At 41.1% G+C, this 27,985-nt stretch overlaps 1 long non-coding RNA gene across 3 annotated transcripts; it reads right to left on the bottom strand.

Annotated features, from left to right (window-relative positions):
- On the bottom strand, positions 1 to 27,947 carry LOC103885156. 3 transcript variants are annotated; one of them, XR_002522581.2, is made up of 6 exons: positions 26,982 to 27,932; positions 22,569 to 22,626; positions 17,883 to 18,007; positions 13,957 to 14,335; positions 1,364 to 1,548; positions 1 to 319 (listed from the first exon to the last, which is right to left on the bottom strand). It is a non-coding gene; the product is annotated as an uncharacterized LOC103885156 (long non-coding RNA). The 3 variants fall into 3 exon arrangements; XR_648076.4 differs by lacking the exons at positions 1 to 319; positions 1,364 to 1,548 and adding an exon at positions 20,267 to 20,388 and having other exon boundaries at positions 13,494 to 14,335; positions 26,982 to 27,947; XR_648075.4 differs by lacking the exons at positions 1 to 319; positions 1,364 to 1,548 and having other exon boundaries at positions 13,494 to 14,335; positions 26,982 to 27,937.
- Between the last annotated feature and the right edge of the window lie 38 nt (positions 27,948 to 27,985).

Here is a 27,985-nt window from a genome sequence, read left to right on the forward strand (position 1 = left end):
ATCAGGGCTTCAAATAACTTTGGCCACTTTATTTGTGTGTGCCTCAGTCCTCTCATCTGTAAAATAGGGATAAAATAGTAATACCCACTTCAGAGTGCTCTTCTGGGGATGATATGTGATCACATTTCAGCATACTCTAGTCAAACTGCATTTCCACGATTAAAAACAGCATTACATTTCACATGTGTGACATTTTATTTTGATTCTCCCAAATTCTCTGTTTAAATTTTTTGCAATTCTTCTCAATAGTTAGTAAATTGGACCATACTTCCTAGGAGGCTGATCAACCATGGGAGGGCCAGGTATGCAGAGTTGAGACCTGCAAGAAGTAAAGAGTAAGGGTGATAAGGAGATGAGAGAGAGCAAACTGTTAAATGCTCGACAGTGTGAACCTTCACCCCCACAGCCCCAGTCTTTAATAGTCCTATAAAAATCATGATAGGCCAGGCACAGTGGCTCACGCCTGTAATCTCAGCACTTTGGGAGGCTGAGGCAAGCAGATCACCTGATGTGGGGAGCTCAAGTCCAGCCTGACCAACATGGAGAACTCCCATCTCTATTAAAAATACAAAATTAGCCGTACATGGCGGTGCATGTCAGTAATCCCAGCTACTCAGGAGGCTGAGGCAGGAGAATCACTTGAACCTGGGAGACAGATGTTGCGGTGAGCTGAGATCCAGCCTGGGCAACAAGAGCAAAACTCGGTCTCAAAAAAAAAAAAAAAAAAAAAGTCATGATAAATGCCCTCTGTGGAATTCCATTTCTTGTAAAAGGTAGAAAAGGCAATGTATTACTCTGAGAGGACAAAATATAGACAGCCCTGGAAATACATGAGAGTGGAAACCAGGGATCCCAGTTGTATAAGAGCAAGGATCTGCAGAGATTTGCTGTAAGGGTGCTGGCAGCATGTGGGCTTGAGTCTGCTTGACTCTTCAGGAGACAGGCAGTGGAGGGATGACAATGCAAGTCCCAGGTGACACCACCAGGATTTCAATATAAAATCAATCCCTCAAAAGTCCCATTTTCTCAATTTTATATTCAATGGACTTCCTTTCCATTTGGGTTTTGAAAGAACTTCATGACACCAATTCAACACACTGTTCTTCAAATTCCAGTTAAATTCATTCTGCCATCCTTTTTAATCAGCTTTTTATTATCCCACATCTTCCTTTAAGATTATTTGAAGCTATCAACTATTGAGAATTTTTTAATCAAAGTGCTAGGTCAAAGCATCACTTGTATCTGATTTGGAAAAACATTGTGTAAGCCATTCCTGCCTTGACCACAATGATGACAAATACAGTGGTTATTGTTTATGGAGCGCTTATTATGAACCAGGCATCATGCTAATTGCTTTACTTACACTATTATACTTAACCTTCACAGCATTCAGACAAAGTAGTTCCCGTTATTAGAGATGAGGGAACTAAAGATAAGAGAAGCACTTGTCCAAGGTCATGAAGTTAGTGGTGAAACCAGGATTAGTTCATTCCTTTAGCAACTATACATTAGGGGTATAATGTATCAAATAGCCACTTTAAAAAAAATCTAGATTAAAGAAAAGAGAAATGCAGTTATATTTTTTAAGTATATTATCCACAAGAGCAATGCTCTCAACAAACTGAGAGCAATCACAAATAAATAGAGAGCTTCATATCAAAGACCTTGGAGTAGATTTTGTTTTTTAAAATGAACCACATCCATACTTCCTATCTGACATGCCCTTAGTGTAATTTTAACTGTGCTCACATCAAGATATGGTGGTCTAGTTTCCCTTCCTTGTATCTAGGAGAGCTTATGACTCTAATGCAAGTGACACTAGGTACTTCTAAGACTAGGTCATAAAAGGTTCACAGTTTCTACCACGTTCTCTTGGGATGCTGCTCTTGGAACCTAGCTACCATACTATGGGGAAGCTCAACTATCAAGAAGCCAGCTTCAGATGTTCCAGCTGACATCCCTAGCTGAGGTCTCAGCCAATAGTGAGCATCAACCTGTAGACATATGAATGAAAGAGCCTTTGGATGGCTTTAGATCCCAGTAAACAAGTTGTCCCCCAATCTGCAAGTCTTTCCAACTGAGGCCCCATTCATCGTGGAGCAGAGATGAGCTGTACCCACTGTGCTGACTCAACCCTTCTGAATTTCTGACCTACAGTATCCATAAGCATGATAAAATAGTTGCCATTTTACAACAAATTTTGGTGGTATGTTACACAGCAATAGTATCTGGAAGAGCATTCAACAAACATCATTGGTGTTTACTAGTTAAGCACCAAAGAATAAAAACATAAAATTGCAGATAGCCTAGAGAGTCGTGTTCACTTTTTCCTCAACTTTGGCCAAGTTACCCTTAGGTTCTTCCAAAAAGAAGAGCCTCTAAAGCTTAATGGAGAGTTTCTGAAATATTCATTAAAATGATCATGGTGGATACTACATTAAAGTAAGAAAAAGGTTTCTGGTATGATATTAAGTAGAAAGAAAGGAGAATGCCAATTTTCCTTCATGTTATGATTACTCTGGGTAAATGTTATGCATGCACATAGAAGAAAAGTCTAGAAGCCAATATGGAAGCATTAAGATAATTGATCTGTTATTATAGTAAAATCTTATAAATTTTTTTCTCACAATAGACATATAACTTCTGTATTATAGATGGTAAATATGTTAAAATAAAATCATCAGAGAAAGCAATTGGACAAAGTTTCACGTTCCTCCTGGAAACTCATTCACATGACTGGAAACAACTTTCTTCATTACCTGGCGCCTCTCTGCCTCACTTTCTTTTCCCATAAAATGATGATAATAATAATAGCACTGATTTCATACGGTTGTTGTGAGAAGTGAGTTAATTTGGTAAAGCCTTAAACAGTGCTTGCTGGGTGTGGTGGTGCACACCTGTAATCCTTGCTCCTCTGGAGACTGAGGCAGGAAGATTGCTTGAGTCCAAGAGTTCAAGACCAGCCTAGGCAACATAGCAAGACCTTGTCTCAAAAAAAAGTTAGGGGATGCAGGGGGTCATGACACATGGAGATTAATAAATGTTAGGTTGTGTTATTCTCTAATTCAACTTCTAATAATGTAGATTGAGGTTATCTCTGTTAATTCTGCCTTTAATTCCCAAACCCTGCCACCAACAGGCACAAGAGGATGGGACAAGTAGGAATCAGGAGATCTTCGTCCTGTGTCAAGTAAGGAAAGGAGCTGTGTGACCTTGATCAAGTCTCTTGGCCTCCATTTCCTCTTGTGTAAAATGAAGCTTATGCCTTCTTTTTTGAGTTCTTATGAAAAACAACTGATACAAATGTATAAGAAAAGATTTGGTCAAAATCCAAAACACATGTTATTTGTCTTTCTTCTTATTTTATCAACTATATTAGTTTGCTAGGGCTGCCTAACAAAGTACCACAAACTGAATGCTTACACACAGAAATTAGTTGCCTCACAGTTCTGAAGTTTATAAGTTCAAGATCAAGGTTAACAAGATTGGTACCTTCTGAAGGCTGTGAGGAAGATTCTGTTTCCTGCCTTCTCTTCTTCTAGTGGTTTGCGACCATTTTTGGCATTCTCTGGCTAGTAGACACATCACGCTGATCTCTGCCTTAATGTTTACCTGATGTTCTCCCTGTGTGCCTATCTATGTCCAAATTTCCCTTGATTATAAGGACACCAGTCGTATTGGATTAGGGCCCACTTTAATGACCTCGTTTTAACTTGATTACCTCTGTAAAGATCCTATCTCCAAATAAGGTCATATTCTAAGGCACTGGGGGTTAGGACTTCAGTATATGAATCTGGGAGGGACACAACTGAACCCATAACATCAATGAAGACACGAGGATCTAAAATGGGTAGTGAGGTCATTTAGGGAGACCAGGACACAAATCCAGCAGACGATGACAACTTGCTTGACGTGAAGAGAGAAATGTGCGAAACACATCTTCTGAAATCCCAGACTAAGCAACTCTGGCTGGATCACTTTATGAACCTCAAATTCATCCCAGATTCATAAATCCTTGAAGAAAATTCAAGCCAATTTTGGAGTTTCTGACAAGCTCCAGAGGCTGAATGGATCAGGCACAATTTCACTTGGTATTTAGGATTATTGAGTCTAACCTGAAACTTAATGCAAATTCATGGAACACAAACTCCTTACAAATTGAATAGATGCAGATACAAAGGGCTTCTGAGCCATCTGGACTGCACATGCTGAATGTGGAGGTTTCTCCATCTCAATAATATGGGGGAGGCAGGGAGAACTAGGCTGGCAAGATCTCCCCATCACCGACTGTGCAACATAGTACATTTGCTGCTCCTGTGAATTTGCATTATTTCAAATACTGCAATACACAAAGTAATAATAATAAAGTTTCACTTTGTGACCAAAATTTAAAACATATGAATCTCCTTAGATGCGGAAATTTGTCAAAATTTGCAAAATTTCAAGGTGGGCAGGCTGAGAAGTTTGTAAGCTGTGTTTTTGTTACTGCATTGGAAAATGTCACTTTAACGGGTTACAGAAATACCTGCCATCGTTAATCAACAGGCACTGTTGTGCATGCACAACCACACCTCTGCCAGTGGTATTAGTGGCCATTGGGGTCTTATTTTAAATTTCACAGTGGTTAAGAATTAAAGTCTTTTGAATAGTCTATAACAGTGTCATCCAACAGCTCATATAAGTGATGGCCCTACTGCTGAAAAACACGCTAGAAAATCAATAGCTGTGAACTGGAAGTTAAATGTGATAAAAAATTATGAGGAAGGCCAGATATCAGCCTTGATATGCTCTATTGTTAAATTAAGAGGGAGCACTGTGTAAATGATGTAAGGCTGAGAAAACAAAGGCAGTTAAAGCAAAAATAGACCACAAGAGGTGTGGCATTTTGCACTTTGAAGACACATCCCTTCTACTTTACCTCTATTTCTATGGGAAAATTAACTTGAAATTGTGCAAGGTTCAAATTAGGCAAGGTCTTTAGGAGCATGTCTTTTGAATTAAAGACCACCATCCCATATTTTCTTAATAACTTTAGTGAAACATAATTTATATGCCATAAGATTCACTCCTTCTACATGAATAATTCAATGATTTTTTAATAAATTTACTTAACTGCGTAACCATCTACATCGTCTAGTTTTACTTTTTTACTTTTTTTTTCTAGTTTTTATTTTTATTACACCAGTAAGATCTCTCAATGCCCACTTACAATTAATCCTCATTCCTCCCTCCAACCCCAAGCAACCACTATTCAACTTTTTCTCTCTTTAGATTTGCTTTTTTGGACATTTTACACAAATGGAATCCTACAATAAGTGGGTTTTCTGTCTGGCTTCTTTCCCTCAGCATGATGTTTTTGAGGTTGAGCATCCATGTAATCGCATGTATAAGTATTTTGTCCCTTTTTGTTACTGAATAGCATTCCATTTCATGGATCCTGTAGCAGTTTTTTTTTGTTGTTTGTTTGTTTGGTTGGTTGGTTTGGGTTTGGCTTAAAATTAGATGGCCCAAAAGTATAGCCACTTCTTACTGTGCGTCAGATGTGGCTATGAAAATGTGTGGTAGATACTAATCAGTTATGGCCTCCAACAATTCTTCCCCTCTCTGTATGCAGATTAAGAGGTGGAGTCTGTTTCTCTTCCCCTAGAATCTGGGCTGGCCCTATCACTTGTGTTGTCCAAAAAGATGTAGCACCAGCTGGTGGGGCATGGTGGCTCGTGTCTGTAATTCTAGTACTTTGGGAGGCTGAGGCAGGCGGATAGCTTGAGCTCAGGAGTTTGAGACCAGCCTGGGCAACATGACAAAATCTCATCTCCACAAAAAATTTAAAGAAATTAGCTGGGTGTGGTGGCATGTGCCTGTGGTCCCAGTTCCTTGGGAGGTTGAGGTGGGAGGATGGCTTGAGCCCAGGAGGCAGAGGTTTCAGTGAGCCAAGATTGCACCACTGCACTCCAGCCTGGGCGACAGAGCCAGACTCTGTCAAGGGAAGCAAAGGGGAGGGGAGGAGAAGGGAGGGAATGGAATGGAATTCTGGGACTTCTAAACCCAGACCTTAAGAGAACTGCAAATTCTGCTTCCTCCTCTTAGAAGCCAGCTGTCATGCTGTAATGAAGCTGGGGCTACCCAAAAAGGTACGTTGAAGTCCTAACCTCTGGTACCTATAAATGTGAGCTTATTTGGAAATGGGCTCTTTGCAGATGGAATCAAGTTAAGATGAGCTTACTAGGGTGGGACCTAATCCAGTTTGACTGGCATCCTTATGAGAAAAGGAAAGTCATGTGAAAACAGAGATGCACGGCAAAAATGTCACATAGTGACAGAGGCAGAGATGAGAGTGATGCAGCTGCAAACCAAGGAATGCCAAGGATTGCTGGCCACCACCAAAAGCTGGGAGAGAGGCATAAACCAATTCTCCCCCAGAGCCTTTGGAGGGAGCATGGCTCTGTTGACACCTTGATTTCAGACTTCTGGCCACCAGAACTGTGAAAGAATCAATGTCTGTCATTTTAAGCCATCCAGTTTGTGGTGTTTTGTTAAGACAGCCCTAGAAATTAATATCCTTGTTCAGGAGCTGGGATTTTACTCAGGGTGCAAAAGAAATGCCTGGAGCTCCAAGCAGGGGTGTGGCATCATTTGATTTGCACATGGAAAATGCATGTGTGTGGTCTCAAGAAGAGCTGATCAAATAAAACAGGGAAGCCAACTGGAGGTATACAATGTTGGTGACCATAACCAGCGTGGTGACAGTGACCTTGGAAATGCACAGATTTGGAAATTATTTTGGAGACAGATCAGCAGGACCTGCTGGTGGATCAGAAGTGAAGCATGAAGGAAAGAGGCCTCAAGGACACATATAGATTTTTGGATGACATCTAAGGTTTTTGCCAATTCTCAAAGCTTATGGCATCCATGAGAACAGTGTTTCTTTGTCTGGAGATGCCATAGATGAATTCCTGGATGATGTCAGGAGTGCAAGTGGGAGCATCAAAAAATGTCACCCATCTTGGCCCCACTGTTTGGTTACCACTGTGAGCCAGTGCTGGCTGGTCTCCCTCAGTCCAGCTGCCCAAAAGTAACAAATAATCCCTTCATGTCTGTCTCATCAGTAAATATCTTCTCTTTTGAAAAGAAGAAGAAGAGGAGGAGGAGGAGGAGGAGGAAGAAGAACAAGAGGAAGGAGGGGGAAGAGGAGGAGGAGGAGGAGAGGAGGAAGAGGAGAGGAGGAGGGGAGGAGGAGGAGAGGAGGAGGAGGAGAGGAGGAGGAGGAGAGGAGGAGGAGGAGAGAAGGAGGAGGGGAGGAGGAGGAGCAGGAGGAGGAGAAGGAGAAGGAGAGGAAGTAGTTGAAGTTGTTGAGGCTAGACTACTGGATAAGATATCACAGGGAAAAAGCTCTGGACAATATGAGGCCATCTTGGATGTTCCAGCTCCAGCCAAGCTCCCAGTTGAATATAGCTGCATGAATGACCACAGCTCCACCACATGGAGCAGAGACACCACCGAGCTTAGCCCAGTCAACTCACATAATCATGAGAAATAATGCATGAGAGTTGCTTTGAGCCACTCCATTTTGGTTGTGTTTGTTTGTTTGTGATGGAGTTTTGCTCTTGTTGCCCAGGCTGGAGTGCAATGGTGTGATCTTGGCTCACTGCAACCTCTGCCTCCTGGGTTCAGGTGATTCTCCTGCCTCAGCCTCCCGAGTAGCTGGGATTATGGGCATGCGCCAACACACCTGGCTAATTTTTTATTTTTAGTAGAGATGAGGTTTCTCCATGTTGGTCAGGTTGGTCTCAAACTCCCAGCCTCAGGTGATCCGCCCACCTCAGCCTTCCAGAATGCTGGGATTACAGGTGTAAGCCACTGCATCTGGTCAGTTTTGGTTTTTTATGGTTTGTTATGCAGCAGTTGGTAACTGAAGCATCATGATTTCACCAAAGTCTTTCTCTTTCCCTTAATTCTTGTTAATTATGTTCTTTTTTAATTTTTATAGTTTTATTCCATTCTATGGAGATTTCTAATGGATCCTAAATTTAACATCACTTTCTTGGCTGTTTGTGGTACATTGAAGAGTTTTATGTCAATCTGCTTCCTGATATTCATATGCTGAAATCTTGGGACAACATTTTCTAAATGGTCTGAAGAGAATTACCTGGAGAGCTTTATAAAAATTAATTCTCCATTCTCCCCTCCACGCCCTCACCATGATGGATAAGAAATTGGTATCCAGCTGCTCCCACAACAGTGTACAAGTTAATTTGATAATCTCACCAAGAAAGCTATTTCAATAACTCAATTAAGTATTTCCTGAATTTTGATTAAAGGAAAAACCAGCATGCTAAACCCTATGCATAAAGTTACAAAAACTATCAAAATATAACCCTTACCCTAAAAAAGTTTATAATTAGATTGCAAAAAAAAATGCATGGCAATATATGATTAACATTCAGTCAACCCTTGAAGTTGACTGACATTCAATCGCCCTTCAAGTTTCAGCCTCAGCCTGCCCTTTGAGTTGTCCAACTCTAGGGGGCACCATTCACAAAGAAAACCACATGTACGGTGCCTCCCTAGAGTTGTTTAACAGACTACATTCAACAGCAAAGATAAAAAGGGCTATGACTATTCCTGCATATCGTTCAAGAGTTGGAACTTGTTGTTCATCTTTGTTGATTCACATTCTCCACCCAGCACCTGGCACAACACGGGTGTTAGATAAAGCTAAGTCAGTGAACATCACTGAGATGACAAAATTTCTATGGGCTTTGGTGGTCAAGGAAGTCTTCATGAAGGAGAGGAGAGGAGACTGAAGGAGGAGCGGAAGCTGAAGTTGGACACTGGGGAAAGAGGTGCAGTGAAACAGACATCATAGGAGCTAAATAGGCCTAATCAAGCTTTGCTTCCTTCAATGGAGAAGAAATCCTCAATGTGGAACTAGATGAATACACTGGTCAGCAAATACCACCAGAGTCATGCTTACCCAGGAGTCTTAAAAACTGCCTTCCTCAATTCCAATCATCTGCATGCACCTCAGATAAGATAAAGATACAAAGAGGAAGAAGGTAAGTGCCACCATAACAACACCCCACATGGAAGGGTCTATCTCCTGCTTTGAGCAACATAGTTCTCTAGAATCACAGAGCAGGGCAGCCCAAGGACTCTCTTTACAGTTTTGGGTTTTTTGTTTTTTGTTTTTTGTTTTTTTGAGACAGAGTCTCGCTCTGTCGCCCAGGCTGGAGTGCAGTGGGGCGATCTGGGCTCACTGCAAGCTCCGCCTCCCGGGTTCACGCCATTCTCCTGCCTCAGCCTCCCGAGTAGCTGGGACTACAGGTGCCTCCTGCCACCACGCCCAGCTAAGTTTTGGATTTTTAGTAGAGAGAGGGTTTCACCACATTGGCCAGGATGGTCTCGATCTCCTGACCTCGTGATCCGCCCACCTCGGCCTCCCAAAGTGCTGGGATTACAGGTGTGAGCTACCGCGCCCGGGTTACAGCTCTTTAAATTGGTATGGCAAGAACTACAGAGCTGTAATATTGAGGTATGTCTCCATCTCATTGTACCTCTGCTGTATTTGAATGGGAGCTCCCAAAAAATGAGACTAATCCTAATTTCTCATCTTCTGGTATCATCAGAGTCTGTAGAGAACTTCAGATGGCTGAGAAGCCAAGCGAAGTCTGAAGAAGACTTGTGTTTGAAGCAGGAGGCACCCAAAGATGGTCACACAACTTTGGTTGGAGCCCCCAGCACTCGATGGCAAAACATAATGCTTCCATGCCAGTTTGAGAGGCTGCTCAGACATAGGTCAGAAGAAATACATGCTAATTAAAATATAAAACACATCCCCCAACATGAACCCTCTGTCAGCAGGCTGATATAGACTGTTACCACATCATATCAGTGACTAAATTGTTAAGTAGGGGAAGATCTAAAGCAAGGGTGTCTTATTGACTCATGGGTTTACAGAGCTTTCCCACAAAACCAACAAGTCCCTGAGAAGGAAAAACAAGCATGACTTTCTATTGGTCTAAGACAAAGTACAACTCAGCCATGGGTGACATATTGTGCAAATGCCATGGAGCAATTTCTACAGTGTTCATGAGTCTAGAGTGGGAGGAGTGGGTGGGAGAAGGCGGGCCCTGTGCAATTTGGATACTTCACAAATGTGAAATATTTATTTATAATTTATTTATTATTTGTCCCAGACAAACGTGGCCAGGCCTAAGGTATCACAAATAAATATTTTAGAGAAAGTTGTTGTGTTAGGCACAGAGGTTGTGACCAGGACACCCACTGGAAGAAATGAAATGGGAAGAGAGAATGAAGCATGTATGACTGAGCCCCTTCTGGAGACCGCATCTTTCTTTCAGAGTGGCCCTTTCTTGAGAAGTAGGCATTGTCTTCCACACACAGTAAGCTGCCACCTTGCAGTACTGGCCCAGATCTGCCCATGACTCTTTGAGTAAGTGTAAGTTTCATTCCCCAGTTACCTCTACTAGGAACAAAGCTGTTCTTCATCAATCTATTCCCTGTTTTATTACCCAGGAAAAAGGGGTGTTGTATATGCTCCTTCCAAAGCCCCCAGAATGACCTTCTAGCCGCCCCCCCGTGCCTTCTGAGGAAGAATCTGTCTTTGCTCTGTCTAGCTTCCGGAAACTATTGCAATGATCTCAGTGTTGGGTAAAACGAAAAGCTGGAAGAGCTAAAGAAAGGTCAAATTAATTTACTTATGAGAAAGAGTATGGAGCTCATCTGGAAAGAATATAATAGACCTCGGAGGTGAGAGGAAAAATCAAAGGGCTAGAGTTTACAGAAAAGAGGCTACAGAGAGACATTGAGAAGCAGCTAAGGAGTTAAGGCGGCCTTCGGGAAGAGAGATCTATAAAGATGATTCTGGGTGGTGCGGTTATCCTTTTGCTCCCTCTCCAAGAGGCATCTGTCTTGACCAGCATACATTGTTTTTCAAGGTGGGTGACTTTTTTAGCCAAACTTGGATTTCCTTTGGATGTCTCAGTATGCTGAGACTGGCATAAAGGACAGCCCTGTTTCACTCAAGTTATAATACATTGAGACTGGCTCAAAAGATCAAGAAAAGGGAAACATTTCCCAGAGTGCTTCTCAGAACACTGGTACCCATGTAGAGATTTACAATGGATATTAACATTCCAGTCAAGGTTCTGGAAAAATGGTCAGCAAAAGAGCTTATAAGTCTTTAATCAGCAGCTCCCAAATGTAATGTGCCACAGAGTTTTTTCACGTAAGACACCTTGAGAACCCTGGCACAAAGGACAAAACAGTAAGACTCAAAATTACTGCTTGGTGATAGGAGGAGAGAGTACATTAGATGTTATTAAAAGAGAACTATAGCATTCATATGTCTGCCTATGAAGAAACTGTTTTAACTTCAGCTTCAGTTAAAAATTAACTGTTGGCCAGGTGCGGTGGCTCACGCCTATAATCTCAGTGCTTTGGGAGGCCGAGGCAGGTGGATCACCTGAGGTCAGGAGTTCGACACCAGCCTGACCAACGTGGAGAAACCCTGTCTCTACTAAAAATACAAAATTAGCTGGGTGTGGTGGCACATGCCTGTAATTCCCAGTTACTCGGGAGGCTGAGGCAGGTGAATCGCTTGAAACCTGGAGGTGCAGATTGCAGTAAGCCGAGATCACGCCATTGTACTCCAGCCTGGACAACAAGAGTCAAACTCCATCTCAAAAAAAAAAAAAAAAAAGAAAAAAAGCTAACTGTTTTAATGTTAACTTCAATGAAGAAGAACTCCTGTCATAAAAGAAATTGGAAGGAGGAAAGGAAGTTGGCAGGGAGGGAGGAGGTGACAAGAAATCATCTGCCATGGCCTCAAGAGAACAGGAGAGTGCAGCTCTTGCAGAAAAAGAGGTAAAGACACAAGACTCCTGCTTGTTGGAGAGAAAAGAAGCTTTGCACAACCAGGGCCAGTGGATGCTACATTAGAGGGAAGCCTTCCATGAAATCAATAGAGGAAAACACAATACCTAAAGACTGCATAAGCAAAGATTAGAATTTACTAGTAAGGCCTTGGAAGCAAGAAAAGGGTGAGACAAGAACAAGACAATATCTACAGAAGGAAAGCCAGACCAGGCCATAACTAGTCACACAAGTTAAATGCTATCTCCAGTTCCTCAGTGAAGCGGCCCTGGAAAATACTGTGACTAGCAAGACCGACCTTAGAACTACTGTGTATCATTATAGTTTATTGTATATTGACTGCTACAGGTGACTATGTTAAATAACCTATATATTCTTCTAGTAACAAAGTGCTTTTCTCAACTCCATAAAGTCCTGAGTTAAATAAACCTATTAGGTGAAAAATGTGACTAGATCAAGCATTGTAAAAAAAAAAAAATTTGAAAATGTGATCAATGATGTAATTTCTAAAGTGGCATCTGGCCTAAGAGAGTTGTATTCAATGAATTCCACCAAAATTTTAAGAAACAGGTGATGTTTGGGTTTTTTTTTTAATTTTCACAAAGTATCAAAAAAAAATGCAGGTAATCTGAGGACCACCACTGGAGAACCACTGTCTTTGTAGAATGCTGCCTTAATGAAGCTTATTTTGATCTCCGTGTGTTTCAGCTACTAGAAAAGGAGAACTTGAACTCTAAACATGGAAGACAGTAGTCAGGGCAGCAACACAGAAAGGAATTATATGAGGATCTCCTTATCACAGTGGCCTGGCAAATAGGGCATAATGAGATACAACATTAGATAGACCAGTCTTCCTAAAGATCCAGCTAAAACCAAAGAAGATAATTTGGAGTTGGGCCAGGGTAAGATCCAGAAATTAGGATTTCTCAGTTATTTAAAGAGCAGTCATCATATATGTAAGGTGCATATGAGATACATATATATGACAAAGGAAGGAGGTGGCTCAGGTCTGTCTATTAGGGATTCCTTCAGCAAAGTCCCAACTAGGGTCAAGTCTTGTTCAAAGTAAAGCCTTCTTTCTAAATCCACCTACCTCTGTTAACTATTGTTTTCTTCCCTCTCTTCTCAACTATGCTCTTATGGAAACATCAGCTCCTGGGACATCCCTTGTCTTGTTTCCCAGTTTTGTTCCTACCAATGTCTTGCCAGGATTCAGAGGAGTTGGGTTCTAGCCTTGATTAAAATCTTTTTAATTGTGTCATCTTGTTAACATCTTGTTGGTTATCTGTTTACACCTCTTCAGTATCAGATCTAGCCCAGATCTGATCCATTCCCCCATACTCATATTAAAATGCACCCCCACCTTTGCCTGTGGAGGACCATCCTTGCCCCGCTCCGTGCATTTAGCTCAGCAGTTATTGTCTCCATCCTGGCTAATCAGAGTTAACCACATACTAGGAAAACAGAACTGAGAGATGTCAAGGGAATCTGGGCCCTGATGGTATCAATCGAACATCTCTTTCAAGGCACACTGAAAGCTCGTTCTAGTCCTGAACTTTTCAATTTTGTGAGCCAATACACAGAGACAGAGACAGACAGAGAGAGACATATACCTTTTATTGTGTAATCTACTTTGAGTTTTCTGTCGCTTGTAATGCATCTTTCTTGGTAGCATGTTTTTCATCGATAAAACAAGAATAATACTTGCTACCAAGCTTCAGTAGGATGTGAGTATTTTGGAAAATCTAAAGCCTATTCAAATATAAAATATTATCCTACTTCCTCTTTTATGCTCTTGCCTGAGTTTCTTGCATACTAATACTTTTAAAGCATAAAACATAATACTGTACCAAAAGAACATTTTCATTACCTGATATTCCTGTTCTGTGTTCAGGGACTTTTGATCCCATCTGTTCTACAGAATTTTTTGTATAATAGAATTCTTTGAAACCAGACCAGCAAAGTTCCATTTCAATGAACCATTTGCTCCCTAAGCCACAAAAATAGCTCCTGCAAATAAATCCTATGTTTAAAATGGTGTTTGTGAAAACCTCATTTTACCTGTGATATATGTGAATGTACTTTGGAAATAAATTTGCCTTGTAAATTTGTTGTTGATGTCTAGTAAATTTTCATTACTACTAATTAGTTAAAGTCTTAATTCCTTCTGATTTCTTAATCTTGGGACGTGCTGCTCAAAAAGGGCACTGCCTTTGAAGACCCAGCAGTGAAAGATCTCGGGTCTTTATTCGAACAGCAGACGATATTCTTTTCAGTGCTGCTCATTTTATTTCTGTGTTCTTTTTTCTTCATTTCTGCTTCTCTCTCCTTTTCATGACTCTTTAATTTGGCTTTGAAATTTGATTCTTTGATTTAATCCATCTGCAATATTTATTACTCATAGCTAGTATCAGTTCCTTTGCAGAAAGTCATCTGTTGCCTGAGGAATTAGAAGACAGGGAGATATTAGGGGTTTGAGTTGCACTCTAAAAAATTAGGGAACAGAAGCAATATATTGGTATGTGAATCCGATCTCAATAAAGCTGTTACTTAAAGAGAAAAAAAGCAATGAGTCAATACTGGCCGACCCCTCAAGAACCCATGCAGAGTCACAGACTGATCCTCCCCGAAGCAAATCATTTTTCAGGGTTCATCAGCATGAAGAACCATGGCATTCTTTTCTCGGTACCAAAATAAAACCCAGCAAACCCTTCTTCAAGTGTTACCAATGAGGCATGTAGGATCACAGTAAGGAGATTTAACTGATAAAGGCATTTTATTTTCCAGCATTTAAATGTACCCTTTAAAGACTAAAATCAATTCCAACATCCCTATTTATACTCTGGTGGCACACATGTGTATATATAGCAAACCAGCCATTAGGAAAGAAGCTTTACATCTTTCCACATAATCCAAAATAATGGCAAATTATGATGTGGTGATTAAATCAAGAGCTTCCATATGAAAAAAATATATTGTGGACTGGATCTATTCAAAGCTACCTTCTTTTTCAATTTCACTTCCTATTTTTTATATTTTATTCTACCTTGCCAATGTACTTTCCTTATAATTCATTCTCTAGCTCAGCTGGACTTATTGCTACTTAGAATGGCACATACAGCAGTGAAAAGATGATGTCACCCTTTAGCCAAATTACACTATTATTCCAGAACTGCATGTACTCTCATTCATTTATCTCCGCTGACATCGCTCCACAGGAAGGTTTTCCAGGGCAGATGTGTTCTCCCTTGGCAACAAAAGTGGTGGAGATTGCGCATCCATTTTAAAATCCCGAAAGGTAGATTTTAGTAAATCTCGACTTTTTAAAAATGTGTTGTGAATAAAGGAGGCATCAGTTGTTGTCCTCAGACCTGTTCTGATTAAAAACCTCAAAGAATCTTGAATGTGAAACAACCTTCAAAATTTATTCTCATTATACAAATATTTTGTTCATTTAAAGGCATGTTTTAAATGCTGAATTTCAAAGAATTGTGCAGATTAAAGTGGTCTATTTCGCAAGTCTGTGCGTATATGCTAAGAAATAACTATACACTTTAGTGAGCATTTGATAAGGAGTCAGGGAAAAAACTAGTGAAAGATTATTATGCAGGATTCCATCCGAGTGTGCCAGAACAGCTTTAAAATCAAACGCAAGCATTAGAGATAGGAAGAGACTGGGAAGAGGAAGACAAGCAATTGCAGAAATGGTGTAAAACAGAAAAAGCAACGTGGGAAGTAAGAGTGAAGAGAAAATCCAGGAAATATAGGGCTGGGTACTGTGGCTCAAAGTCGTAATCCCAACGCTTTGGGAGACGGAGGCAAGAGGATCGCTTGAGGCCAGGAGTTCAAGACCAGCCTGGGCAATTCAGTGAAACCCCATCTCTACAAAAAATTTAAAAATTTGCCAGGTGTGGTGCACACACCTGTGGTCCTAGCTACTCAGGAGGCTGAGGCAGGAGGATGGCTTGAGCCCAGGAGTTCAAGGCTGCAGTGAGCCACGATCACACCACTGCACTCCAGCCTGGGCGACAGAGCAAGATTCTGTCTCTTAAAAAAAAAAAAAAAAAAGTGAGGAGATAGTTTTTAAAAATACATTTTATTATGTTCTAATCTTTTTAGAATGTAATCCATGCACATAGCAAAAATTCCAATAGCACAAAACGATATACAAAGAATAGGAATCTCTTTCCCACTCCTGACTCCAGACCCCTAGAATTCATCCCCCACCCAGGGCAAACATGTTACCACTTTCTTGTTCTCTTCATTTTTGTGTGTGTACCACAGATCCCTTCAGTATCCGATGAAGCTTATGGATCCCCCTCTCAGAATAATGTGTGAAAATATGTAAGCTAAAGTGCAGAGGATTACAAAAGAAACCAGTTTGCCTGTAATACGGTTCTGTCTGTGAATCCCTTAAGGATCCATGGACTCCAGGATAAGAGCATCTACTCTTAGATTCCCATGAATGTACAAGCATATATAGTACGGTATCCTTCCTGCAGTATGCCTTCTGCAGGGGGTGCTGCTGCAGCTCGGCCTAGATCCCCCGTGGAAGCCAGCGCACCCATCTCTTGGCCGTTATGAGTGTTAGCAGCTAATGGTTCACAGTTGCCCCCTTCTATAGAGAATTCTCCATCCTGCGACACATTGTAGCCAGCACAGGGGCACAAAAGTTTGGACAGCTTTACGGTACAATTCATGCTCCAGAGCTCCCTGTAGGATCAGGCTAACGCTGATATCCACTGAGATCATCTCTTGCTTACCTTTTATCCACTGTTCTATGCTGTTCCCACCCCATCTCCTGGGAGCACCCTCTCCTAAAAACACAAGGATCTCTGTCTCAGTCTTTGTTTCCAGAGATCTCAGCCTAAGACACTTACTGTTTCTTACCTTACTTTTTTCATTTATTAATTTCTTGGAAAGAATTCCATATCTGTACTTTGGAATTGTTGTATTCTTTTAACTATTGCATTCTTTTAACAGCCCCAATACTATTGTATTCTTTTAACTATTGCATTCTTCTAACAGCCACGTACTATTCCATTAAATGGATTTACCATAATTAATTTAGCCCATCTCCAACAGAGCCATTTCCAATAGTTCCTCTCTGGAAACTTAGAAATCTAATTTTTACACATCTAAATGCAATTACCTGTACCGCCTTGTCACATTTTAAGTATCTAACTAGTTGCTAAGAACCTTTTCTTTAACCTCATGAACTACAAAGCTTTAGTAATTTGCTTTCTTTTTAGGATAAAGCTTTATTCTCAAAAAAATTTATCTTTATATTTGACAAACTGTGAAGACTCAGCTGGCTGTTAGCCCCTGCATCTCTTAATCCCCACACCCCCAGCCTCAGAGCATCAGATCAAGGATTGACCAATGGACCAATCTCCATTCTAAACTGAAGAAAAACAAGGACCTGTAAATGCTTAACTTGGACCCTCAAATCTCTGGTCCTCATCACTTGAGTCCCTGCTGGCGAGAGGAGTAGATGGGCCTCTTGATCCTGCTAGGAAACTGCTAGATCTTTTGCTCTGTCACACAGCCCTCCTAATGACAAACATTAATCCCAGGGACAGCACAGTATAAACCCCTAAAGGGAAGAGAAACAGTTTCCTATCTGCCCACACACTGAAAAGCAGTTTTGGCTGGACGCAGTGGCTCACGCCTGTAATCCCAGCACTTTGGAAGGCCCAGGTGGACGGATCAGTTGAGGTCAGGAGTTCGAGACCAGCCTGGCCAACATGGTGAAACCACGCCTCTACTGAAAATACAAAAAAAAAAAAAAAAAAAAAAAAATTTTAATTTAAAATTTAAAATTAAAAAACATAAAAACAAAAAAGACAAGCAGTTTCACCCCACGGTATAGTACTTGCCAAAGGTATTTGTTTCAGGCTGCCCTGCACATTTTGAAAAGCCTTCTTATGTTTAAGAACTTCCCATAGTTTAAATTCCACTTCCCCAATACCGAAATCAGCACTCACCTCCCCTGTCTTGCAACTGACTCACACTTTGCACGACTGTCAAGAAGAGAGGGATGCAAATAGGCAGGTGCTGCTGGAATTCATTTTCTGGCCAAGAAGGAACTGAGTGACCAAGGGAGCCTAGGCTGAAGGGAGGGTGTCCATGGATTAGTTTGATGGTATAAGTTCTCTTACTTGCATCAGAGAACTCAGGCTGATATCTTCCTACACATTTATTTCTCTTTCCCTCACAGGCTCCTCTCTCCTCCAGCCATAAAAAGATACTCAACTTCAATCAAAATCAGAGAAATGCAAAAGAAATCAAGAGAAATATCATTTTCTACCAATAGATTGGCAAAGATGAAACATTTGATGTAGTGAATGGGGGAGAGATATGGTTGATTCATGGGTATTAAAAAATAGTTCGAATGAATAAGGCCTAGTATTTGATAGCACAATAGGGTGACTATAGGTAATAATAATTTCAGTGTACATTTTAAAACAGCTAAAAGAGTATAATTGGATTGTTTATAACACAAGGGATAAATGCTTGAGGGGATGGATACTCCATTTTCCACGATGTGGTTATTATGCGTTGCATGCCTGCATCAAAACATCTCATGTACCCCATAAAATACACCTACTACATATCCACAACAATTATAATAAATTATTTTAAAATTATTTAAATCGTAAGCCAATAAAAAGAAAACATTTGATGTGCTACAATGGTGAGAACATGGTAAAGTATACTGCTAGTGGAAGAATAAAATAGTACAACCTCTATGAATAGAATTTGGCCATAACAATCAAGTAGGAAATGCAAAGTCCTTGACCCAGCAATTCTACCAATAGGAATTTATCAGCTGGGCGCAGTGGCTTACGCCTGTAATCCCAGCACTTTGGAGGCCAAGGCGGGTGGATCACCTGAGGTCAAGAGTTCAAGACCGGCTTGGCCAACATGGTGAAACACTGTCTCTACTAAAAATACAAAAAAAAAAAAAAATTAGCCATGTGTGGTGGCAAGCACCTGTAATCCCAGCTATGTGAGAGGCTGAAGCAGGAGAATTGCTTGAACACCGGAGGCAGAGGTTGCAGTGAACCAAGATCACGCCACTGTACTCTAGCCTGGGCAACAGAGTGAGACTCTGTCTCAAAAAAAAAAAAGAATTTATCCTATAGCTCAGAGGCAAGCAAACTTTTGCAAAAGGACCAAATAGTAAATGTTTTAGGCTTCCAGGCCATCCATCACTATTACAACTACTCAACCCTGCTATTGTAGCATGAAAGGAGCCATAGACAACAGGCAAACAAATGGGCATAGCTGTGTTCCAATAAAACTTTATTTTTTTTAATGGCAGGTTGAATTTTACCCACAGGCTATACTTTGCCAACCTCTGCTAGGTATCCTAGCACATATAAACAAAAACATGTATACACATAATTATTATATTTATCACAGCAATAGCCTAAGAGCAGCAACCATCTTGATATCCATTAAGAGAGGACTAGACAAGTAAATTATGGCACCTCTATTCAATGTAATACTTGCAGTCATTAAAAAGAAGGAGGTAGCTCTATGTGCACTGATAAGGGTTGGTATTCAAAATACATCAAATTTTTTAAAAACGCAAGTACAGAACAGGGTACAGTATGCCTCCATTTTTATTGAAAATTTATATGTGCGTATGTACATATTTGCTCATCTAAGCATAGCATGTATCTGAAGGACAAAGAGATTGGGGAGGGGAATTGGATGGCTGGGGAACCAGAGCATGAAGTTTTTTTTTTCACTATGCCCTTTTGTGCCCTTTGAATTTTATATCACGTGCTTTACCAATGAATGACAAATAAATATAATTTAATGTTTTAAATGTGTATGTTCTTGCAGTAGTGTTTTTAGATTACCAAGTATAGATACAAAAATTAATTGGAGCTCTGGATAGCAGACTATCTATTTCCAAAGTCCTCTCTCATGCCCAGAGGCCATGTGGAATCCATCAAAGAACATCATAGTGGGAACCGGGAGACCTGGCTTCAAGCCCAGGCTGTTACCCACTCTCTGCACTGCCTGGGGCCAGCCACCTCATCTCTCTGAACATCTCTTTCCTCCTCTGTAAAATGGAGGCAGTAGTACTTGTGAGCTATGTTATATAAAATAATATTGCTGTTTTTGGGGAAATCTCAATGCCTCTGGACCTATTTCTTGATCTGCAAAATCAGAAAGTTGGACAAAATGAGCCTTTTGACTCCCCTGTCAATAAACAAAATTGTTATTTATAAGAACTCAAGCAAAATCAAACTTGGTAAGCAAGTGAGGACTCTTTTTACTTATCTCAAGAAAGTAATCTCCAAGACCAAAAAGGAAATAGGAGACATGTTTGGACTCAGACATCAAGTCCAACCTGGAGGTGAGGAAAAGCTGCCTTCCTCCAAGGACACCACTTCTTCTTTCCTCGGCCCAGCTGACCCAGTGATTATCAACCAGGCAACATTTTTTGAGCTACCACTGGGTACAGAACACACTCTGTAGGAAGAAGTTTAGGAAATGTCACTCATAAAGAAGGATACATTAATAGAGTTAAATAATCGACTCATGAAGGCCAGTGGGACAAATGAATGAAAAGAATGGGTGAGAGGGACCATTCAGGGAGGGTCCTCTGCCCTGACCTGACTTCTGGTCTCTGCTAAGAGCCATCATTTGTGTTGTTTCAGGGACTCCAGGGAGATGACAGGACAGTAACAAGGAAAAAGCCATGTTGCACTATTCTCTTCTCTCTTTTTTTTTTTTTTTTTTGGACACAGGGTCCCACTCTGTTGCCCAGGCTGGAGTGCAGTGTCAAGATCACAGCTCACTGCAGGTTCAACCTCCCCTGGCTCAGGTGATCTTCCCACCTCAGCCTCCTGAGTAGCTGGGATCACACCCTGCCTGGCTAATTTTGTATTTTTTGTAGAGATGGAGTTTCACCACTTTGCCCAGGCTGGTCTCGAACTCCTGGGCTTAAGGGATCCACCTGCCTCAGCCTCCCAAAGTGTCCTCTTATTTCTGAGAATTAACAACAGGAACTGGTTACTGTTAAACAAAAGTTTGGGGTGAGTTAAACTGACAGGAAATAGCATACATGCTGAATTATAAGGTGGGAAATGTGAAATCCATTTTCAGACAAAGCCAATTCAATGAGAATGTGCTGATATGACAAGGGGCAGAGCTCTCAGCACCGTGTCAACTGGTGGAAAACTCTTTCCTTTCCTTCCTCACTTCTGTGGGCTTGGGTGTAACTCTCCAGACCCTTTGAAAATAATGTTGCAAAGACTGTGTTCCTGACTCTAAAGAACTTTTTACACCCAAATAAACCGGTTTTGCCCTCTCAACCTTAAAATTAGGGCAGCCAGTCAAATCTAAGAGAATTCAGCTGGAAACCATCATTCTCAGCAAACTATCTCAAGAACAGAAAACCAAACACCGCATGTTCTCACTCAGAGGTGGGAATTGAACAATGAGATCACTTGGACTCGGGAAGGGGAACATCACACACCAGGGCCTAATGGGGAGGGGGGAGTAGGGAGGGATGGCATTGGGAGTTATACCTGATGTAAATGATGAGTTGATGGGTTCCGACGAGTTGATGGGTGCAGCACACCAACATGGCACAAGTATACATATGTAACAAACCTGCATGTTGTGCACATGTACCCTAGGACTTAAAGTATAATAATAATAAAACAAAATTTAAAAAAAAATCTAAGAGAATTTCACAAATCATAGGCTCTCCCTGGCAATACAGAGAGCATGGCAAGTGTACAGTCCCACAAATGATGGGATGGGGCAAGGGCGGGGAATGTGGTACCCTAAGCAAGCAGAAAAAGAGAGTGGGATTTCAAATGTGAATTTAAAAATACACTTTCTCTTTGAGAGGTGGAAGATAAATGTTTATTTAGGGTTTGGTAACAATTTTGGTGGAGTATAGGAACAAGAAGGAATAGGATGAAAAAGGGAAGAGAAAAAAGGAAAACGAGGCCGGGTGTGGTGGCTCACGCCTGTAATCCCAGAGCTTTGGGAGGCCAAGGAGGGTGGATCATGGTCAGGAGTTTGAGACCGGTGAAACCCTGTCTCTACTAAAAATACAAAAAATTAGTCGGGCATGGTGGCAGGTGCCTGTAATCCCAGCTACTTGGAAATGAGGCAAGAGAATCGCTTGAACCCAGGAGGCAGAGGTTGCAGTGAGCCGAGACGGTGCGGCTGCACTCCAGCCTGGGCAACGGAGACTCCGTCTCAAAAAAAAAAAAAAAAAGGAAAATGAATGAGTGAATTCAGTATGAGAAAAATTCGCTATGTGCCCACTCTTTGGGCTGCTTCATGAGGAGGAATCTCCTGAAAGGGGACTTTGTGCTAGAGAAGAACAGGCAAGCCTTGATGGGGCTGGGGCCTAAGAGACAGCATTTGAAAGACCAGCAGTCGAGAGTGTGAGAAGGGGACCCAGTGGGATGGCCTTTTTGCTCCCTCACAGTCTCAGTCCCCTCAGACTCCCAAGGGCAGCAGTCCCCAACCTTTTTGGGACCAGGGACTGGTTTCACAGAAGACAATTTTCGCACAGATGGAGGGCAGGGGGGTGGTTTGGGGATGATTCAAGCACATTGCATGTATTGTGCACTTTATTTCTGTTAGTATTACATTGTAATATATAATGAAATAATTACACAACTCACCATAATGTAGAATCAGTGGGAGCCCTGAGCTTGTTTTCCTGCGACTAGACGGTCCCATCTGGGTGTGATGGAAGACAGTGACAGATCATCAGGCATTCTCATGGGGAGCACACAACCTAGATGTCTCACATGCATGGTTCACAATAGGGCTCGCGCTCCTATGAGAATCTAATGCCACCACTGATCTGACAGGAGGCAGAGCTCTGGAGGTAATGTGTGCAATGGGGAGCAGCTATAAGTACATACAGATGAAGCTTTGCCTGCTTGCCAGACACTCACAACCTGCTGTCCAGCCTGGTTCCTAAATTAGCTTATTTCCACCATACCAATCCATGGCCCAGGGGCTGGAGACCCATGCCCTGTGAGGAACTGTTTCCATGAATTAGACTTAGTATTTTTTTTTTTTTTTTTGAGACAGAGTTTTGCTGTGTCGCCCAGGCTGTGAGGCGGCACGATCTCGGCTCACTGCAAGCTCCACTTCCTGGGTTCACACCATTCTCCTGCCTTAGCCTCCAGAGTAGCTGGGACTACAGGCACCTGCTACCGAGCCCAGCTGATTTTTTGCATTTTTAGTAGAGACGGGGTTTCACCGTGTTAGCCAGGATGGTCTCGATCTCCTGACCTCATGATCCACCCGCCTTGGCCTCCCAAAGTGCTGGGATTACAGGCGTGAGCCACCACGCCCGGCCTAGGCTTAGTCTTTCAGCCTGTGTTTTGCTGCATATATACCTATCCACAAACAAAAGATGCTCTTCTTTGTGTGTTAATTTCTACCCAAGTTGAAAAAAATAGTGGCATCTAGTATACATCTTTCTGCAACTTGCTTTTTCAAAAAAAAAAAAAAAACTCATTGCCTCCTAACATATATTGATTGAGTTCATTCATTTCAACCACTTTGTATCATTTCATCATATAAACATACCTTGATTATTTATACATTCCTTTTTGATGGACATTAGCTTATTTCCAATTTTCATATTTTGCAAGCAGTGCCACAACGTACATCCTTTTCCATGTTTCCTAGTGCATATGTGCAAAAAGTTCTAGACCAATGAATATCTAGAGTTAGAATTATTGGATCCTGTGGCATGCTTACTTTCAGCTTTACAAAATATTGCCAAATTATTTTCCAAAGTGGTTGCACCATCTAGGCACAGTGGTTCACACCTGTAATCCCAGTGCTTTGGGAGGACAAGCTGGGATGATCACTTGAGGCCAGGAGTTTGAGACTTGCCTGGGCTACATAGCAAGATCCCAACTCAATTTTTAAAATAATAAACATATAAAAACACAAAATATATATAAATAAACAAAGTGGATGTATCAATTTACACTTGTACCCACTCCCCAAAGACTATTCAATGACTTTTTTTACTTTTGCCCTTATAACACATATGAAGTGCTATCTTGTTTTAGTTTGCATTTTCCAGATTACTAGTGAGGTTGTGCATCTTTTCATATACATTTTCCATCTGTGACTTGTCTATTTATACCCTTTGCCCATTTTTCTGCTTTATTTTTTGTCTGTTCCATATTGATTTGTAGGAGTTCCTTATATATTCTAGAAATTATTCCTGTGTTTCATATACCTGTTTTTTGTCCAACAGTTTGGAAACCAAAATATCAGCAATCATTTCTGGAATATAGCATTCAGTTATATAGATATTAATATGAGAAAAAATACCACTTGGTTTTCTAATCTAAAAAATTCATAAAATAGTTTCTCTCTTTGACTCTGATGCACCAAAAATTTTACAAAGGGTCAGTTACTGGACCGTCCAATAATAGTTTATCACGCTGTCCAAAAAAACTTGACACAATAGAATAACTTCCTCTCACCCTTGTTTTAAACTTTCTGTATCAGTCCAGTTCTCTCCACCTCAAGGAACAAAAACAGATGGCACACACGAATTAGGAAAATTGGAGGAGGTTTTATTTACAGAGGGACTAACTACAAAGGGGTGAGTGGGGATAGCAGAGCCATAAGAGATAGTGGCAGTGGAACTGTATAGGAATAGGGTAAAAGAGAACTTGCCAGAACCCAAAAAGAGAATGGCATAGAGCAGGCCACCTAGATAAGAGCAGTGACATTCTGTTGAGAGACACAGCAACTTGTGTCAACCTCACAGGAAGGAACCAAGGAAATATATGCCCTGGCCCCATGCTCCTCTCTCTCTCCCTCCCATTTCCTGCAGAAAGCCAGAAGGCATGGGTGCCTTTGCTGTGATCCACAGCCTCCCAGAACAGAAAATTATGGAAGGTGGAAAATGAATCTAAAAGATCAAATTGAAGAAGTCCAGCAAGCTTGCCTAGCCAAATAACTTCAGATTCTATACCACCCAAAGAAAAGGCAAATAAACTTTTAAATGTAAAGAGTGACTTAAAGCACTTTCTGGGCATGATGGCTCACACCTGTAATCCCAGCACTTTGGGAGGCTGAGGCATATGGATCACCTGAGGTCAGGAGTTTGAGACCAGCCTGGCCAACATGGTGAAACCTCGTCTCTACTAAAAATACAAAAATTATCCCAGCATTGGGGTTCATGCTACTTAGGAGGCTGAGGCAGGAGAATCGCTTGAACTCAAGAGGCGGAGGTTGCAGTGAGCCAAGATCATGCCACTGCACTCCAGCATGGGCAACAGAGCAAGACTCCATCTCAAAAAGAAATTTAAAAAAAAAAAAAAAAAAAAAAGCCCTTTCTGGAATTATACAAGAGTAGTGAAAGATAGATAATAGAGGCAGATACCACTTTATCTCCTATTTTCTGTCTTTAATTTCTGCCAAGGAGAAAGATTACCGGCCAGAAAATAATACAACAAGCATCCATATGAGAGATCTATAAATCCAAACTGGTGGAAAGATCATAAGAAAGCATCTGGGTTCTCTACATTGGTGCAAACCTCCTGGCCCAAACAAACTACATCCTAGCCTACACCTAGAAGAGATTGGTGATAAAATGAGCTGCTGTTCATTATCACAAAAGAATTCTAGAAACTGGGGTGGGAATCAATAGTGCAATTCTCAGGCAGGTTGTCCAATACCACCTTGAACACGGAGAGAAGAAAGGGGAGCATTTAATTGTGCATAAGATTCAGATAGGGAAAGTCATGATTTAATGAATTAACAGGACTTTGGTTTTTATCCAAACTCTGCCAGACTGACTAATCAGAAGAAGCTGTCAATATGCAGCTTCATCTTTTGAACTCAGCATATTACAGAGACTTTTACCTTGTGAACAAGACGGAAGAATGTGGCCCAGATGATCACAAAGATAGGTGCTAATTATGAATCAATGTCAGCCCAGAGTTTCTAGTGTCAAGGAATTCTGTGTGCAGTCTTGTCCTGTTCATTGAGTAAATAGCTGAGTGTACAGTTGGCTTGCTAATGCACTTCTCTGACTGCTGGGAAAGGTAGCCAATACATTTAATATGGCAGAGTGAAGATCCAAAGGCTCTAACGACAAGCCAAGCTTAATAAAAATTTTAACTGAAATAAATGTAAAGCCCTATGCTTACATTTCTTTCATGCATAAGAACAGAATCAGGTCTAGGCGCGGTGGCTCACGCCTGTAACCCCAGCACTTTGAGAGGCCGAGGTGGGCGGATCACCTGAGGTCGGGAGTTCAAGATCAGCCTAACCAATATGGAGAAACCCCGTCTCTACTAAAAATAAAAATAAAAAATTTTAAAAATTAGCCGGGAATGGTTGTGCATGCCTTTAACCCCAGCTACTCGGGAGGCTGAGGCAGGAGAATCACTTGAACCCGGGAGGCAGAGGTTGCAGTGAGCCAAGATTACACCACTGCACTCCAGCCTGGGCAACAAGAGTGGAAACTCCGTCTCAAAAAAAAAGAGAACAGAATCAGAAAAACATGACTAGGCCCCTAATTAAACATGGTGGGGTTTATTTCTTCTGTCCTCCAAAGCCTATCAAAATGATAATAGATTAATTGTTGACAAAAAGTAAAACTCAGAAAAAAAAAAAGAGAGAATGAGAGAGGAGAAATGGAAGACAGGAGATGTGAGCAATAATTTGAGAAACAGAAAGTGTATAGTAACTAATTTAGCAGAACCTACCGTCAATGAGTCTGCAAAGAGGAATTCCAATGAAAGTGAAGCCAATTCACTCCCAAGAACCCTGGAAAGACCTAGGACTAGGTTCTGTCCAGGTGCTGCAGAAGGGAGTGGTGAAGCACTGAGTGAAAAGTAAAAGTGTATGAAAGTATTCATATTAATAGAATGAGGGGCTTAGTGAGGGTGTGTTTTCATTCACTGAAGATGTTTGAGCAGAATTAAACATTAATCAAATATGTTATAAAAGTGATTCAAATGTTGGGCACAAACTTGACTCCAATTACTTTTAAAACCCCATCACTCTGAAATCCTATGATTCTACAATTTATAGTTACTTACAAAATTGCGTTGACAGGACTTCAACAGGTTTTAGGTACTTCCGGATGTATTTTTATCAGTGTCCAATAGGTGACGCTGTGGTATAAGATGAGACTCAGCAAACGGCTGCCCTTACTTGATTCTCCTGTGCTCTTCCGAGTGTCTAGTGACACGTAACAGCTAGAATGTTTGATTTTTTAAAAATCGGAAATCTAAACCCAGAGATTCAGAACACCTCGGTTTCATAGTTCTTGTGGCGCATGAGCCTTTGTGTGATTTAGTTTGTCATCCTTCTCTGTCCTTCCGTCTTATTCCTATCTAAGCTGTGCCACTTCATTGGATTTGTCGTTCTCGGACAGCAAAGTCAGTCAAACGCAAAACAAGTCCCCCTTCACATCCCGGAGGCCCTGCCTCATTGCGTGTACCCTTTATCTCAGGGCTCTGGGTATGTGGGGCTCTACCAGCATTATCTCCCTTGATTTAAAAAATAATAACAAGTAAAAACAAGACAAAACAAAGAACTCAATGTTCCAGCACCAGTTTAGATCAGTATCAATCAGGAATACGATCGTCTCCAGCTGTACTTCCTTTTCTGCTGATTAGGAGATTCATGCTTCGCTTCTTTGTTTTTGTTTTTGTTTTCGTTTTGATTTATTAAATGAATTCCTTCACATCACAGCCAAATCCAATACACTTTGCTTTCCAAAAGCTAATTACTTAATATTCTAGCTCTTCTTGACAAATTTTGCCACTCATCAAAGCTGTAAAACTTGGTTTCTTCATTTCTCTTTATCTGCTTCAGATTTACAAGGTCCCCGGGGAATTTCTGCTCCTCATCAAGGAATGTCTGTCTCTATCAACTCCACGTATTCAGATAACTCTGCTCCTACATTCAAAACTCAAATCCACGAACATTTCCTAACATGAGGCATCTGTAAAGCTGTCCAATTTACCCTCTCAGCATAAACTGTCCCGCAGGGTTTTTCAACTTAATGATTTTTTTTTTTTTTTCATTTTGGCTAAAT

This window comes from Papio anubis, chromosome 5, assembly GCF_008728515.1.
Source record: "Papio anubis isolate 15944 chromosome 5, Panubis1.0, whole genome shotgun sequence".
Classification (NCBI taxonomy): Eukaryota; Metazoa; Chordata; class Mammalia; order Primates; family Cercopithecidae; genus Papio; species Papio anubis.